General features: G+C 31.9%; 1 protein-coding gene across 1 annotated transcript in view; it reads right to left on the bottom strand.

Annotated features, from left to right (window-relative positions):
- Mzt1 (Mitotic spindle organizing protein 1) overlaps positions 1–12,611 on the bottom strand; it is a 49,219-nt gene that overhangs the window by 590 nt on the left and 36,018 nt on the right. The window lies entirely within an intron of this gene.

Raw genomic sequence — 12,611 nt, 5'->3', positions numbered from 1 at the left:
ATCATCATTTTAAGCACTAGGGGATAAAAAGTGAATTTTTTTTAGAAATATCAGTAACATGTTTTTATATTTTGTTCAGACATCAACTTAAACATTTACATCAAGAGATTTACAGATAATGTCTAAGTTTAAGTTTATGAAATTCTAGATACTGACTAAATAGTTGACAGTGGAAATTTTTCTATTCAGATACCCGAGATAATTTGGATAATGGGTATTTTATACCCAAAGGTAGGCAGTGGTTCTGACTATTCAAAATTTATATTGGTTTATTGACATTAATTAAAGCAATTAACCATTACACTATATAAAAATTAGTGAAATCCTGAATGAGTATGATTTACATGAATTAAATTCCGGAGAGCATGCATAAACAACAATTCATTCAATAGAGAAACATATTGAAATTCCAAGGGATTCATTCCTTAAACATGTAAATACAGAAGCTCCCCTACTTATGAAAGTTCAATTTAAGAACTTTCAAACTTATACACAATTTGACTATACATCTAAAATTTAAATTTTGCTTGGATTCTGAGGTTCTTGATGCTCATGAGGTGGCACTAAAATCAGTCTTTGACCAGTAGTAAATAATAAATTTTTAATAAATAATTATAATGGGCTTATTTCTATTGTATATTGCATTTTTCGTTTTTGCACAGATTCTTATGTTCCATGACTGCTCATTAGGTGGCATTAAAGTTGGTGGTGTTGGATAAATAGCATTAATTGTTATTATTTGTAACTTTCTTAAACTTATGATTTTTGCTTCAAACATGCAAGTAAATCTAACAGTAGAGATAAATGTAAGAAGTGTTACTATTACCATGGAAACTAAACTTAGTTTTATAAATGCAAGTATATTAGGTTAAAAAAAGCATATTTGAAACACTCACTACTAATAAGGGGAACCCAGGAGGTTGTCATCACCAATTTCAAAATTTTATGGACATGTATTTACTCATACTTAAACTACTAAAGCCACAGGACTCACTATTCAGGCATTCTTGAGAAAATCACAATTAAAGTTTTTCTAGAACTATTAATACCTATGCAGAAGCACCATCCATGGCATGGTAAGGTATTGCTTGAAGAGCATTAATATGTGGGATAGAATCCTGTATGAGATAAATTATAAATGTAAAAAAAAATTTAATCTTATTCTTATTACATTTGTTAGGTACAGTTTTTAAAGTCATTGAAAATATACTATAATACAACACCTTAATTTTGCTGAGAATTAGATATTTTAATCACAAACGCTTTCAACCTGATTAACAGGCCATCTTCAGGTCTAAAAAATGATAATGGAACAGAAACGTTCCATGTATAGAATTAAATATTTAAATCAAAATTTTTAGAACAAAAATTTAAAAAATATACAATAGAGACGGAATAAAATATAAAATTAAAATATACAAGAGAATAAATAAAAATAAACTAAAAAATATAATATACATAATAAATCTTCCCATAACTGATTCTAGCATGAGTTTTCAGTGAATTTTTTAATCATGTATTTCCACGCCGACGACAGGCTCTCAGCATCTCTCGCATTCAAACACCCTTCCCGTAGCCTACTCTTATATATTTCAATCTTCTCCGCTGTCATTGATAAAGTGGGGGAAGATACTGGTTTTATAATCGTTGCCTCGTCCCATTTTACTATCGAACCTTGGACTTGCGACATTTGTGACAAAACCGTGGTATTGGATCCTTTTTTTACGTTATACCGATGTTCTTTTAGCCTTACCCCTAAGCTCCTGTTGGTGACGCCGATGTAGTCTTTCTTAACATCTAGCTGGATGTTTTCATAAGGAACTTTATAGACCCCTGGTTTCTCTTCTGTCTTTATTCTATCCTTATCATTTCTCAATATCTTATATAAATTTGGGGCTCTTTTTAAAATCATTCTTGCTTGTTTCTTATTAGCCACTTCTTTCATAATACTGCTCAAATTACTGTTATACGTAAACTTCAAGCGTCTATTGTGATCCGTATTTAATCCTTGTTTCTCATTGTTCTTTTCATATTTTTTGAGTAATCCTACTATGGTGCTTTTCTTGTAGCCTAGGGCCTGAGCTATTTGCAATATTCTTTCAATTTCTTTATTTCTGTCACCGATTCTATCACAATACAAATAGGCTCTTCTTATCAAAGTTTGAAACGCAGCCATTTTATATCGATATGGATCCATGGACTGTGCTGGTATATATAGCGGGGTGTGAGTAGGTTTAACATATACGCTTGTGGACAAATGATCTCCCATGAACTTTATATTAATGTCTAAGAAGTGCACACTCACGGAACTTTTTTGCTCTAACTTTAATCTAAGACCATCCTTGTTATTATTGATTTTATTCAAAAATTCATGTATCCTGCCACTGTTTCTCCATAATATAAAAACGTCATCCACATATCTGATGAAATGTATGATATCTTCCTTAAAATTTTGTAGAGCTTCTCTTTCCAACCTTCTAACTACCAACTCGCAAAGAATTCCAGAGAGGGGACTTCCCATCGGAACCCCTCTTTTCTGCCTGTAAATTCGACCACAAAACGTAAAACAAGATTGATAACATACCAGGCTAGCGAGTTCTTCTAGGTCTTGGGTGTAACCAAGCAACTGAGGGTTGTTGTTGTACATGAAATCCAATAATGCCTTCACACATGACTCAATCTTTACTGAAGGATACATACTTTCATAATCTAAAATGGTCGCAACTTCGTCCTCCATTAACGAAATATTTTGCATTTCTTTCACTACGACAAGAGGATCTTTTGCCACCAGTCTATCGTCTTCTATCTGTGAGGATAAATATTCATGTAGCCTTTTCTCTAAGATAAAGGTGGGCCCCCTACATTTCTCTACTACTGGTCTTAATTCATTTCCAGTTTTGTGCGTCTTAGCAAATGCAAACAATCTTGGAGCTCCTGAATTTGGGTTGTGACATTTCTTCAGAAAAGGCAAAACGGCCGCGAGACTTGAGCGTTCCATCTTTTTGACCCTTCTGTCCGGAGATCCAATCATTTTGTCGTCAACCACTTCACATTCAGTCTTCCTGATGTAAGTATGTAATTCCCTGTTATATGTATGCCTCTTCATGACAACCAAATGTTTAGTTTTGTCCGCTTTGGTCAACACTAGATCATTCGTTCTTAACCACTCCTTCGTAAGCCATATGTCTCTATTGCTAATATTAGTTGCTTTTTTCTTTGGGCGGTTACTGATGACAGTCTTCCATCTAAAGAATTCTTTATCTAAAGGATCCATGCCAACAATCCCTCTCTCCATCTCCTGTATGGAGGTTTCCCAACTATTCCCCACATCTGGGACAAAGTTAGGTCCTTTTTCAAGCACTTCTTTGATTTTCTTTGGTATTTCTATCCGGTCCCATACTTGGAAGGTATTAGGGTTCCCTTTATTCAATCTTTTTACTTGTTTACCAATAATCCATTTCAATTTTTTCACATAATGTTTAGTGGAATTCTTCCTGACTGCTTCCGCCAAATCCACAACCCTATTGTTGATATGAGTTAGTTTATTCGGATCATCTTTGTACACGGTATCTTCTAAACGAATAATATCATTTAAGACCCCATACTTCCTGTTCTTTGTTATTCTAATAGATTTTTTGAGGCAAGCTAAACGGAAGTTACCGATAAGCGAACGGCATTCGGTAGGGATGCTAATACGATAGATCGACATGGGATAGACTTTGTTCTTTAAACATTCTCTTAAAAATTCTAACTTACAACTCGCTTTAATCAACTTTAACACCAACTTCCTGTATATCTTGTACGTTTTTACGTTGTTTCCCAGATGTGGGGAATAGTTGGGAAACCTCCATACAGGAGATGGAGAGAGGGATTGTTGGCATGGATCCTTTAGATAAAGAATTCTTTAGATGGAAGACTGTCATCAGTAACCGCCCAAAGAAAAAAGCAACTAATATTAGCAATAGAGACATATGGCTTACGAAGGAGTGGTTAAGAACGAATGATCTAGTGTTGACCAAAGCGGACAAAACTAAACATTTGGTTGTCATGAAGAGGCATACATATAACAGGGAATTACATACTTACATCAGGAAGACTGAATGTGAAGTGGTTGACGACAAAATGATTGGATCTCCGGACAGAAGGGTCAAAAAGATGGAACGCTCAAGTCTCGCGGCCGTTTTGCCTTTTCTGAAGAAATGTCACAACCCAAATTCAGGAGCTCCAAGATTGTTTGCATTTGCTAAGACGCACAAAACTGGAAATGAATTAAGACCAGTAGTAGAGAAATGTAGGGGGCCCACCTTTATCTTAGAGAAAAGGCTACATGAATATTTATCCTCACAGATAGAAGACGATAGACTGGTGGCAAAAGATCCTCTTGTCGTAGTGAAAGAAATGCAAAATATTTCGTTAATGGAGGACGAAGTTGCGACCATTTTAGATTATGAAAGTATGTATCCTTCAGTAAAGATTGAGTCATGTGTGAAGGCATTATTGGATTTCATGTACAACAACAACCCTCAGTTGCTTGGTTACACCCAAGACCTAGAAGAACTCGCTAGCCTGGTATGTTATCAATCTTGTTTTACGTTTTGTGGTCGAATTTACAGGCAGAAAAGAGGGGTTCCGATGGGAAGTCCCCTCTCTGAAACTCTTTGCGAGTTGGTAGTTAGAAGGTTGGAAAGAGAAGCTCTACAAAATTTTAAGGAAGATATCATACATTTCATCAGATATGTGGATGACGTTTTTATATTATGGAGAAACAGTGGCAGGATACATGAATTTTTGAATAAAATCAATAATAACAAGGATGGTCTTAGATTAAAGTTAGAGCAAAAAAGTTCCGTGAGTGTGCACTTCTTAGACATTAATATAAAGTTCATGGGAGATCATTTGTCCACAAGCGTATATGTTAAACCTACTCACACCCCGCTATATATACCAGCACAGTCCATGGATCCATATCGATATAAAATGGCTGCGTTTCAAACTTTGATAAGAAGAGCCTATTTGTATTGTGATAGAATCGGTGACAGAAATAAAGAAATTGAAAGAATATTGCAAATAGCTCAGGCCCTAGGCTACAAGAAAAGCACCATAGTAGGATTACTCAAAAAATATGAAAAGAACAATGAGAAACAAGGATTAAATACGGATCACAATAGACGCTTGAAGTTTACGTATAACAGTAATTTGAGCAATATTATGAAAGAAGTGGCTAATAAGAAACAAGCAAGAATGATTTTAAAAAGAGCCCCAAATTTATATAAGATATTGAGAAATGATAAGGATAGAATAAAGACAGAAGAGAAACCAGGGGTCTATAAAGTTCCTTATGAAAACATCCAACTAGATGTTAAGAAAGACTACATCGGCGTCACCAACAGGAGCTTAGGGGTAAGGCTAAAAGAACATCGGTATAACGTAAAAAAAGGATCCAATACCACAGTTTTGTCACAAATGTCGCAAGTCCAAGGTTCGATAGTAAAATGGGACGAGGCAACGATTATAAAACCAGTATCTTCCCCCACTTTATCAATGACAGCGGAGAAGATTGAAATATATAAGAGTAGGCTACGGGAAGGGTGTTTGAATGCGAGAGATGCTGAGAGCCTGTCGTCGGCGTGGAAATACATGATTAAAAAATTCACTGAAAACTCATGCTAGAATCAGTTATGGGAAGATTTATTATGTATATTATATTTTTTAGTTTATTTTTATTTATTCTCTTGTATATTTTAATTTTATATTTTATTCCGTCTCTATTGTATATTTTTTAAATTTTTGTTCTAAAAATTTTGATTTAAATATTTAATTCTATACATGGAACGTTTCTGTTCCATTATCATTTTTTAGACCTGAAGATGGCCTGTTAATCAGGTTGAAAGCGTTTGTGATTAAAATATCTAATTCTCAGCAAAATTAAGGTGTTGTATTATAGTGGTTTACTTGCTGAGCACTTTTACTGTTATTGAAAATATATATTTTTTTTATTTTGATTGCTCCATATTTAGAAAATACATATACAACATTATAATCACATTTTGTATTATTTAACATAATATAGTTTCTTATATTATACATTTCAATACATTTATATTACATTTTATATGTAAGGATAGGAAGATACCATAATAAGCAACTCAACACCATCTGTACTCTTTCCAGACAAAAATATATTATATATACTGAATATATTAGTAGATAGATAGGCCTAATCAAATCAGGAAATGAAACTAAACAAAGATTATGTTTTCTGCCTGGATGATTCAGTTTTACTAGAGAGATAAGGGCAGTGCTAGAGTTCATTGGGTAGGTCCCTTTGATGTAGAAAGAGAAGCAACCAAAGTTAACAGCTAGGATTCTCTGTTTTCATTTGCCAGTGACCCCAATGATGGACAATATAAATAAAGCCATTAAGTATGCCAGACAAATTTCCATAGAAGACATTTTTGCTTATATTGTATTTGGTTTGCGAGATATGAATATTCCTATGGCATAAATGAGCACTAGTGCACTGTAGCTATCTCCTTAAAACCAATAGAGAAATAGCCAATCATGAAGATGCTTTTGAAATACACTCTCTAATTCACAACCAGTTTTTTTGACATGTTAAAATATGCATTGTTTGCATCTGAAATAACATGCAAAAGAAATATTTTCAGAAAAGTTAATGAAGTTTGTTTTCTACCCTCTGTTATTAAAACAAAATGTAAAGATTATGCGAATGAAGCAGTAATGATTATTTGAGCATGGTGAGCCAACCATTATGTTTTAACTGTTTTTATGATAAATACCTCCCAAAATGTTGTCATATTCTTGTGAAACAGTAATTGTAAGTATTTATTGCATGTATAGTTTTTGTACCGAAAACTTTAAATTGTAAAATAATTTTTGAATCCCGATATTTTATAAATAATAATAAATTTAAAATTCAATAATTAAAATGGCATAAAAATTGTACATGAATTAAATAACAATAAGATTAAATTATAAAAGTAAAAAAAGGTTTATCTCATGCAGGATTTGAACCTGAATATTGATGCTCTTCATGTAATGTCTTAACTAATCACACCATACCATGAACACGTGAATGGTGCTTCTGCATTGGTATTAATAGTTCTAGAAAAACTTTATATTAATCCTGAGGTTTTGGTAGAGTTTAAGTATGAGTAAATAGCTAGACATCCAGAAAATTTTGTAGAAATCAGTGATGACAACTTTCCAGGTTCCCCTTGTAAGCAATAGCAAGCAGGTAAATGAGCATAATGTATTTGATTAAGTACATTCAAGGATCAAACACTAACAATACATGATTATCCTGTGTATAAATGTACTTTCTACATTTCTTTTCAACTTACAACAAAACCTCTGAAACCTAACCTGTTCATAAGTAGGAAAGAACCTGCATACCATCTTAAACAATTGTTGATTTATTTCAATACAAAAACCTTCTAATTTATTGATACTGTATAAATAAGGAAAAGTTAAAAAAATTTTCTAAATTAAAACTTACATATACTGTATAAAGAAATTTATTAAAAATAGCAACTGAAAATTACTTGTATACTATAAACATAAATAATACACAAGTACTTATGTATTATTTACATTTATGGATCAATAATAAGAAAAATCATTCTTGTATAATAAAATGTCTTATTTTAAACATCTTTTTTAGTTCAACGAGTCTAAAAAGATGACTTTTTCTAATTCAAAATTTTACTTAAAATTTTAATTTGCAAAATTGATCTTTTAAATATTGAAAATGGATAGATTAAATTATAGAAAATTTTTACTAATTATTTTTTTAAATAATATTACTTGTTTATGTTTTTCATTTTTTACATACATAATATTTTAAATGGATACTTAAGGATATGAGTAGAATGTAATATTAATGGTTTATTAATATTACATTCTACTTGAAACTGAAAACTATAATAACTGAATTAGCTATAACTAGAGACATCCTGATACCATGAGTAGTTTTAAAGTATTGATACTTTAAAATTACTAGCCACTATCAGCATCGAGTATCAAAACTGGACATCTTGCCGGTGCCAATGTTCAGTTTGTAGCCTGATTTTGAAACATTTTGTATAATTGAAACATTTGGTTTTAACATAAATAACATGTTTTATTCTACTAGTTATTATTAACAAATTATTAAAACTGATTTCTAATATAAACTAAATGTTACCAATACTATATCAGTTAATTTCAGATTTTAATATATTTTCAAGTTTTTCAAATAATTGGCATTATTTATAAACAGTATTATGAACTCCAAGCATACTATATATAGGTTTTGAAAATTAAATTTGATGTAACAAATTTATTGATTTTTGGTCATTAATATTTACTAAGTTAAACTTAACCAAAAATAGCATAAGATTTGATTTCAGTTTCATCAGTATCAATGACTCCATTATAAGCAAAGAACTACTCTGATTGGTTACTGTTATGACTATTTTATAACAAGGTTGTAATAAGAAATTTCATTTACACTTAAAAAATTACAACTTGTCTGTGAAGTATTAAGCCTCATAATAAAGCACTTTATAATAGGAATATCATTACACAAACTGGTTAATGTAGCAAAGAATAATTTCAGATCAATGTGAGATTGTGATGTTCAGAGGAAGTTGTTGCTAATGACTGCAGATCTGCATAGTTTATAGATGTTAATTTCATTGTTTAAATAAATAAATTAATTAATTAAAGAAACAGTTAAAATAACAACAAAAATAATTAGAGATTGATTAATAATGATTTTTCATTCCTATTTAATGTCGAAGAACTAATATTTTTGTCTGAATTCTATATTGTAAGCATGTTACATATTGAGCAAGAATATCTATGAAACAGGAAACATATACAGTGGGTGATCAGTTAATGAACATAATCTGTTCCAAGACTTTGTTTGCTATCCAAATTGTTTGTTAACTGATTATCGATTTACCATAGGTTTTTATGGGAATTTGATTAATTCGTTCTGGGGACCCCAAAAAAATAAAAAATAAAAAATTATATACTTTCTTACTACGTTTATTTATATGAAATAATAAAAATACATATATGCACAGTCTTGCATTTTTATTAGTCGTGCTTTTTCCATTTGTGGAGATTAAAGAATCTGTCTAATGTTGATCGCATTTCTCTCTTTTTCAGGATTTTTCAGAAGTAATTAATAGTATTGTAATTGTAGAGATCTCTAAGCCTATTAACCTCAACTTGGTTTGGATGCCATTCAAAGAACATTGTTCTGACACTCTCCCACTTCTTCAAAAGAGGTTTAATAGCAGATATCGGCATTAATCCTCTTTTTCAGAAGAAAACATATCTCGCCGTTTCTTGGTGTTTTTCATTCAAGCTTTCTTGGCGTTTTTCTGGTGTCAGATCAATTTCAGGTTCCATTATGAGCTCTTCAAAGTTCTTCATTTTTCAGATGTGATTTTTGTTACTCCTTAAGCTGCTTGAGTCTTCTTGATTATACAGTATCTTTCTTAGATAAGACTGAATTGAAGCCTACTGTAGACCTGTTTGAGTCATACTATCCAGTAACATCAGACATCTGCCCATTCTCTACCTATGCTATTATACTCTCACCTTTCAAAAAAAAAAAAAAACCTACGCAAAACTTAATGAGTCCTGCCTGACCGTCTCACAAATACTGTAAAAGAATTGTTTCTGTCAGAAAAATAAAAGGGGAATTACAAGAGTTTCAAAGTTTGGAGGAATACTATCTGATAAGTATATACCAGATTAAGCATCAATGTCGACATCTCCCATGCTCCGAAAAGTTTTGAATTGTTGCCTGAAGACAAGGGAAGACCAATCGGTATTCGTTATTGTACGTTGCTTCTTCTTGTGTTTGTTCTGTGAGGTGTTTGTTGTCTGAACATAAAAATCTTTTGCGAAAGTGTTCGTTATCTGATTTGTTTGTAAACCAATCACTGTATTTTAAATTGCACATGTTCTAACAGCAAAATGTAACCAACAATGTGAGTGCTTTAACAACTAATAATAATTTACTTAATTTAAAATATATGCTTTCCACCTCATATTAGTAATGGCTTGCCCCTGTATATCATACTTTTCCTTTAACATTAGAGTCATGCTGGTCATCCATCTAATGCCTTTCAGGGGAAAATTTTTGAATTGAAATAACAACTTCTGGTGTGCAATGGAAGTTCATATAGAGTTAATCAGGTCTTGTTAATCAACCTCCTGCCTGTAAGGTTTCCACATCTGTTCATCTTTCATCTATCTAATTCCATTATCGAAATTAAGGAAAGACAGGCAGATGGACAGTGGGAATTTATAGGTCTACCATTTTTAAAAATTGCAGCCAAATTACGTAGAAAACATGTTGTCATTATCATTTAATATCGATTGTTGTTACTGGAAGTGTGAACCTAGCCTTAGCGTGAAGAAGAATCTTTTACTGATGAATTTACTGAGAAAGTAACAGATATTTTCAATAATTTATAAAAAGATCAGCTTTCTTTTTCTGAGTTTCTTGATTAGGCTAGACTTCTTTGGTCACTCTTTTGGTACAAAAGTGATACATCACATTCAAGTCTGTTGAACAGAACACTAAGAAATATTATTAATCTATAAGAATATTTCAATATTTTTTAATCTCATTATGAATCTTGTTATTTTTTGGAAGCAATTTTATTATTAATGGCAAAAATACTGCTTGTGTATTCTGTAATAAATCAATTTTTATTGATTTCATGTGAAGAGCTGATATGAATACACTTAAAAGTAATTTTCCTATCATTAGTTTGCAAGATATAATTCTTCAAAGACACTTATTGAAATTGACATAAGAACATTATACAACATTTGAGAGAGGAAAGAAACATGCAAACATTTACATTAAAGATATGTTCTAACATTACAAACAGTTGTGAAATAATTATAAAAATCAGAATAAATCTGACAGTTATTCAAGTTAGAGAATTCTATTCACACCTGAATGATTTCTGTTATGAAGATGATTCTTATTATACCTTCATCATTTAACTTTCAAATAATTCTTGGATAATGTCAGTGGTAATGACTGAAACTTCTATAAGGAAGAAGAATAGCTATACAGGGTGGGCCAGCAAAAACGAAACTGCAGAGTGTTCGTGTTCGTCCAAGCAAATCGCTCGGACAGGTCGATTTTACTCTCAAGGGGACATCTTTTTAAATAAAGTTTTTGCAATTCTGAATACAACAGACAACAATAAATTTTAAAAACTCATTTATTTTGTATTAACTAAACAAACATTTATTTCGAAAAAAATGTTTGTTTAGTTAATATTCAGAATCGCAAAAACTTTATTGCATAAGATGTCCCCTTGAGAGTAAAATTGACCTGTCCGAGCGATTTGCTTGGACGAACACGAACACTCTGCCGTTTCGTTTTCGCTGGCCCACCCTGTATATCAAATTATACTGAAAGGAACACATGTCAGCATAAAAACACTGTAGAGAGATTACACAGCTCAAGTTTTTCTTTTGAATTATGGATCCATCTTATAAGGGACTGTCAATAAATAATGTCACATTTTTCTTGAAATTTTTACTCCCCCCCTCTCTCTTGTCTGTTTGTCCAAGTTTCCATAACCCTCCTCCCCTCTTTGGATATACAACAAAACTCAACCATCCTTAAAACTTTCATCACTTTATGAATGATAGATACCATAAGTAGAAATGAAACATACAAGAAATTTTGAAATAAATATAAAATGCATAAACTGTATAAAATTTAACTAGGAAATTGTGTGACTTTGTTATATCATGATAGAATTGAGGCATAGTCAGAAAAAATAAAAAATAAAAACAATTCTTGCACTTGTTAGGTATAGAAGGATCCTTACACCTGATGGTTGTGAGCAGATGAACTTTGCATTTGCTGCCACAAAAGAGGCTATTCTTGTACTTGCCAGCTGCAGGAGAGATTATTTTCATACCTGCTGACACAGAGACATGAAAACAAAGAAAACCCAAGAACAAAACAATTGACAGACATTGCTTTGTTCTTGTGTTTTGTTTGTTTTCTGTTAGATGCATGAAATGCTGTTTTTATTTTTGACCCCTATGCCTAAATTCCATTAGGTCAATCAGTCACATCAGAGAGCACAGATATCATCAGTTTAACCTCACTATATATCAAAAATTAAGTCATGGATCCCTATTTTTTACATTTAAATGGATTCTCATTACATTTTTGGATTCCTCATTGCAATGAATGGAAAATGGAAAAGTTTTAATCAAAATCGATCAATTTAGATTTTGAAAACAAACAATCCTGTAAGTCACATAAAATGAAATAAATGAACATCCACTAAAGCTCAAGCCCTCCCCTTTCTCTTGTCTGACTTGTGATAATCCCCTCCCTCCCTTCCAGTGTGGACATCGTCCCTAATGAATGAAAAATGACGACAATGTTACTATGCAAGATGATAGGATCCAACAAGATAATTATACTGATGGTTTGCTTGACTAAGTTTCATTGTGTCCAATACTTTTTGTTACTCAATTATTCTGCCAAAAACGATAGAGAAAACATACCTTTTCACAATATTTACAACTGTTAAGCTCAATTT

Source organism: Centruroides vittatus, unplaced genomic scaffold (genome assembly GCF_030686945.1).
Source record: "Centruroides vittatus isolate TY-2023 unplaced genomic scaffold, ASM3068694v2 scaffold_1152, whole genome shotgun sequence".
NCBI classification, from domain to species: Eukaryota; Metazoa; Arthropoda; class Arachnida; order Scorpiones; family Buthidae; genus Centruroides; species Centruroides vittatus.
Note: the sequence above shows the minus strand (reverse complement) of the source record. Positions and strands in the feature narration are given on the sequence as shown.